The sequence below is a fragment of the Hylobates moloch genome, unplaced genomic scaffold (assembly GCF_009828535.3).
Source record: "Hylobates moloch isolate HMO894 unplaced genomic scaffold, HMol_V3 SCAFFOLD_37, whole genome shotgun sequence".
Lineage (NCBI taxonomy): Eukaryota > Metazoa > Chordata > Mammalia > Primates > Hylobatidae > Hylobates > Hylobates moloch.
In genome coordinates, this window is record NW_026652312.1 from 1,569,627 (window position 1) to 1,576,516 (window position 6,890).

The following is a 6,890-nucleotide window of genomic DNA, read 5'->3' on the forward strand; positions in this document are numbered from 1 at the left end:
AACAGAAAGTGCTTTGAAATTTACATACTGCTATATGATAGTATTAAATTTTAATGTGAAGTTTTGTGTAAACTCTAAGCCCAGATATTACCATTTTATAATCAAACAGAATTAAAAGCCACTATCTTTATAAACATGTGAAATATGAAAATGCATATTTGATGTTGCATACTTTATGATTTTAACTAATTCATATTTTTATTTGCAAAACGTTTTCACATTTTCTAGAAGCAAATTAATATATAATAATGACAACTTGCATTTGTCTTATAATCTATCTTTTTAAAAAAGGTTTTAGGACAACAGTTAAGCAAAAATGGACATGTATCTTTCTTTTCTAATTGCTAATTGAGTAATTAATTATGTTTTCATCGTAAACATTTAGGATATTAATACAAATAAATGTCATTACTTACTAAAAATATATAGCAATAACATTTAAAATTGTCATGATGTTTCTACAGTCATTTTTATGATACTATATCCTACTCAGAGTAAGAAAAGTTTCTGGATACAAACTGAATTGCAAGAGTGTATCCTAATTCAAAAGGTAAGACATCATTTACAGGGGGAAAAAACCCATGTTCCTCTGAATAGAGCATTCCTACTTTCCTCACATATAGCTGTTTGTATGTTAACAAAGAGATTTTATCTGATAAAGGAAAAAAAAGTATTCAAATAGAGAATCATACCTGAGATACAATCTTCGTTTGTCATTTACTAGCTATGTCCTATTTGCCAATGGCTTAGTCTTTCCAAGCCTCGGGAAATATCTCATCAGGGAAAGTGGTGTCCTGAAGATGATCATGACACTTTGAAAATTATATCGATAACTTACTAACCTTTGATGTTAGAAACTGTATTTAGATATTTGAGGCATATACTTTTTTCTGATTTCCAGAAAACTATTTCTGAAATTGAAGTGTAATTTTATTTCCCACAAGTTGTTGTTTTTCTGATGAAATAAATGCAAAAGATTTGCACACAATTTAAACTTGATTCCAAAAGACTTTCCCATGCGGAAATGCTTGATAACTAATTATGAATGGCATATCTTGGAAATTTAATTTTGGTGAAGCAAGTCCTTTAAAATAAATTTCACATAAAAACAGCAAGGCATAATTTTGGGCTCAAGTTTAAGTTACTTTGACTCATATATCCAACCTAAGAGTGGCTGAATAATTTCTTCTAAAAACCCTTTAAAAATATCCATAAATAATGTACTCCAATTTATCTAGTGTTTTTTGCACTACAAACTCATAAGTTAACAATTTTATAAATAATTATCAGAGTAAATGCTACAGAGAATGTGGAGTTTTTAATACACACATGAACACACACACACAGAAACACGAACAACATTAAATAAAAATGAACAGACATGTTTATCTCTTTAACACAAATAGCTGACAAGATAATGTACATAAAACAGACTTGAAAACCTTTTAAGATACATACTAAATATGATTATAAAGCCAGGAATGCATTTTAAGTTAAAAAGAACCCCAAATAGACATGACAGCTGAACAGTAATCACCCACATTATCCCTCACTGTGAACTAAGGCACATATTTGCAAGAAGGATGTGCAAAGTTCGATATGTTGTCTATGATCTAGGAATCATGTAAAATTAACTGTTACATGTGATTGCAACCCATGACTTAGACTTCAGTAAAACTATTCTCTAATTGATAACCAGTCAAACGGGGTTTAATTTGTAGGGGTGGGGAAGTAGAAGGCATAGGCAAAGCAAGAATACATAGTTCATAGTACAACATATTTCCATTTTCTACATAATGGTTTCAAGAAACTTTCAAATCTTTTCATGAGGCGATTTCCTTTAAAATCTGTAAATATTTACACAAAAGTGCCTTTAGATATGAGTCAACTATACTCAATAGCTAAAATCATAAAATTCCAGTGAGCACAGTGAGCACACATTTCTTATACCACAAAATTCTTGACCATAAGAAGCTGGGGAAAAAACGTGATTTATATATATAAAACCTCTAAATTAAATATAAATAGTAAAATAAAACTAGAAAATATACATCTATTAATTTATACCTGGTTTTGATTCTGATACTTATCAAATGAATTTCCTTACCTATTAATATTAGCAACATAATGAGTGATAGTAATCAAAATATAACATATATGTTCCTAAACACAAAATATGTTTTTCTTTTTTTTACAAAATTTAATAGAACTTCGAATTTTCCCCGAGGCTATCCCATCTGAAATAAACTACCCTCATGGAATTTAGGTGTGATTTAGTGTAAATATTTAAATAAAAATAAATATTGACAAATAGTGATATTCACATTAAACATTTTCTGGAATAAATTCTGAATTGGTAGGCTCTTGGTTGAAAAATTACCAGATTTTAAAAAATAAATATATACACATATATTTACTTAAGATATATATGTATATATTTATAAGGATATATATATTCTTTAATTTTTGTTGCCATTTGTATATAAGATGCTGTTTAGCTGCTAAGCAAAAATACTTAAAATGTTTTTTGAATTAACACTCACACAAAGAAATAGATACTAGATATACATACATAAGCTACACAGGTGGCAGAGATTTAGAATTACCAAACTCTGATATTTGTTAATGGATTTAATTAGACTCTTTGAGAATAGAGATAAAAATATTGAATGAATGGCAAATAAATTTATAGACATACAATTTACACAATCTTAGTATAAGAAAAGAAAATATGAGTCCATATTTAAGACTGTTGAGGAATGCTACCAGACATCTGCTCTAAAGTTTGAATGTCTTCAGTTAAAAATTGTTGGACAGAAAATATCAAACTATTGTCACAGACTAATCCAAGTAATCATGATATTATTTCTGCATGAATGGGATCAAAGAACTACATCCTTTTATGAAAATATAGCGCTTAATCCTCAGAATAGAGGCTTCAAATTTAGCCCTTACCTTGGCCAATATTTATATAGGAAGAAATTAAATAAATATTGTCAGATGGAATAAATAATTAATAAATGAAAGTTACAGGATAGAACAGTTTTACTAATGCTTTGAGATGATGAAATAAAATCTTATCTGGATACCAAAAACATTTTCTGCACCAAGTGGCACTCCAATCATGAACCCATTTCTTCAAACCATTATTTTTAAAAGATACAATGTTGCATCCTATCTTTAATAATCATATCAAATTCCCTTTCATCATTCCAGTGAGACAGTCCTAGTGTCCAAATACTCCAGTTGAGGAGACAAAGGGAAGCAGAAGAAAAAGGGAAGGTAAAGCTAGAATCCTGGTTTTGACTACCTCCCAAGACTTAATCCACACCCCCACATTACAATTTACAGTAAAATGAAATTGGCACATTAACCTGAAAGGGAAAAAAAAGAAAGAAAAATGACCAAATTCATTCAGTGAATTCAGGCATATCCAATGAAGTAATAGTGAGTTTATGCATATCGAAAAAGCAATTTGGCTCTCAAATAGCAAAATTTACTTAATACCTAGTGGGAAAAAAGGCAGTTAAGGAATAATCTGGAAGTGCTTGAGAATGAAATTAAAATGGAGAATTGGCTTGTGCTCAGTGTCAAGTGGCTTTGAAAGAGAATTCTGATAAGCAAACAGTCAAATAGAGTTCTCATTCTTCCTGTGTCATAGAAGAGACCCTTGTTTCCTACAGAAACTCTATAAATTGTGGAACTCTGTAAATACATGGAGGAATATAACAAATTGGCAATTATGGAATCAGAATATGTGAGAAATGCTGAAATAGAGCTTAACAAGAAATTTTATTTCACAAGAGAAATCCTTAGTCATTTATTATAGTTATTAAGCAGACTCTGAAACTGTCAGTCATGTCTTTGATAAAATGAACTGCATTCCAAGTGCCCACAAAGCAAAATCTGTTACAATAAGCAAGCTAGAAATAGATGGAATAACATGAAAAAAAAGCAAAATGAATGAAACTACAAAATGAGATACCATTTAAAGTATAATAGGTATAAAAATGGCAGTAGTATTTAAGGGCAAGAAGAGAACATAAAATGGTAAAGCAAGAAGAGATGAATAGAGACAGGGTATAAAACACATACACAGATTCTTATGAACTGGATTTACTCTAGGCACTTTTCTATATTCACTGGATCTTAGAGCTTTTGTTTTAGTCCTCCTGTTTAAATATCATCATGCTTACATAAGTATGTTTGAATCTCTCTGTACTTAGAGTGCCATATGCTGTCTATGTTTTGTTTTAAAACACATAAATAGAGAAGGTATAATTTCCTGATTAGTAGCTAATAGAATTTCTGTTCTCATGGTCTTGCCAAAACAACACATTAAGAGAATGAATCCCTTCCTACTTAAAAGGTGATACAACTTTTACAAACCTTTTAATGCATTTCCAAATTTTCATTCAGAATATCATGATGATTCACTTATACTTACCCATCTTTTATGTTGGTGATTAAAAATAAACCTATTTTAAGTATGAGAACGCTTCACACAAAATTTGCTCTATTTTTAAACAGATGTTTATATTATTCTGATATTTCCTTTAATAAGCTTGTTGAGAGTACATATAAAATTTGTGAAATGTAACCAAAATACTCTCTGAAGCCCATAGAATATTATTATTTATAATCATACATTATCAATTAAGATTGATAATAATGACAACTTTTGTGACTAAGTCAATCAAACCACTTACTTCAAAAAGAAATATATAATCAGTTTTATCCAGCAGAAAAAATGTAAATATCCAGAAATACATTCTAACCTAGAAGTAATTCTTATTTGTTTAAAATTGCTAGACCGGTACCTCTAGGAAATGATGAGATTGAGAGTAGAAGAAAGGGGAGAAATCACATTTTGCCATATTCTAATTAATTTCAACAAATGTTGTTTAAATGATATTGTTAAGGTGTTGTATTGGAAATCATCCTGTAGCTTTCTTATGTTGCTAATGCTTCCCTTCATTTTTCCTATTTGCTACCATGACCACCAAAATATTTAAATTACCTGCAGATTTGAAAATTAAGATCTCCAACTGTTATCTTAAGCAGATTCATTGGTATATTTATGTATGAAACATTAAATCTATTAAAATCTATAAAATTAAAAGATATTAATGTGTAACTTTGAAAAACTATAGTGTCTTAATAATTTTTGAATATTTGTGAATAGAATAACCTGAAAAATGATTATCTTTGTAAAAAAAACAATGCGGCAAGAATTTTAGCTTCTCATTAACACTCTCTTTCAGCACAATACTGTAAGAACACCTTTTTTGTAAACACATTATGGAATTTTTAAAGTAAGTCACCTTTCTGCTCTTTAATGTGGCTATCACAGCAGCTGAACGGATAACATACAATGGGATGGTTGGTGATGGTATTGCCTGATCTTGTAGTAGCAGGGTATATCTATAATAAAATGAGTAATATAATTCATAGCCATATTCCTAAATATACGTGAAGCACTTAATGAGTGTAGGTATGAACGACCTGAATTGTTAATTATTTTAGCTTCCAAAAAAGTTATTTTTATTATGTTACCTTTGTACCTAGCTGATAAATAAATTGAGCAAAGATGTCCTCGTTCAGTAGGAACAGTTGGGCTTGTTTGGGAATAAACTTAGATACACTTTTTGGTCTCACTGTTATTAGTTTGAAGTACTATTAAGTAAAAAAAATAAAGATCTTTGCCTTTTGTAAGAACATGTTTTATGTATGATTGAAGTTTTTACAACACTCCGGAAAAGCCATCCGATGTTAGATTTAAAAATAAAATCGAAAGCATTTTCTGACATAGTACACATGAAAAATTGGAAATTCCAATATCTTCAATAGAAGTTATAGAAAGTGCATGTCTTCTTGGAGTTTGACACCCACTTTACACAGCAGAAAATAAGGTACTATACTGTAAACAAAAAAGTACAGTAAAGGACAATTGTAAATTTACATAAGAATAGTTCATAAACATTTTGGTCTTTCCATAACAGTTTTTATATAAAATGAATAAAAAAACCTTTAGACAGCTGTCATCACTCTTGTTTGACCACTTTTCACTTATATGCACACAGACATATTTATATAGCAATATATTGATGCACCGTTACATGGATATTAAACTATGAGTACTGCTTGTAACTGAGATGTGCATTATCCAATCAACATTATCCATAGTTGAAATACTCTTACATTATGTATTCTTGTCATGTTGTATCTATAAAAACATGAAAATATAACTTTACATTATTTCAATTATTTACATTAGTTCAAGCTTGACAGAGAAAAATTGATAAGCTACAATTTTTAGAAGAGTAGGCCCAGAGGTACAATAAATAGCATTGATTGTATATAGTCATTTCTTTTTCATTTTTAAAAACTCATTGTAAGTACAATATGGAAACAATTAGTCTGCAATTTGGTCATTCTAGCACTTATTATTAAAACTTAAAATGCACCTCCAGCATTCCTGATGAGGAGAAATGCACTAAAATTATATTGTATTACCTTAGGATCTGTGATTAGGGACAGCTAAATTTAGTGAAGAATATCATGATACCACATGCCTCCATGTTCAATGCAAATGGTTACTGTTAAACCCTACATTTTTCCTTCCCTTCTATGAAATACACTAAGTAAGAATGTTTTAAAAGCACTTTGCAAAATACCAAGTGCTACACAAAGGCTTTCTTCCAGAAATAACAAGAATACAAATATTAAAAATAACTATTGGGTGTCAATAATCATTCAAAATCCTAAATTAATTAAACTTGGGGGGGCTTTAATGGAAAAAGAGGTATTTTATGAAGGGAAAGATAGATCCTTTAAATTCATTAACTAGATAAATATAGGCTCTTTAGTCAAAAGTTACAGAAATGTGA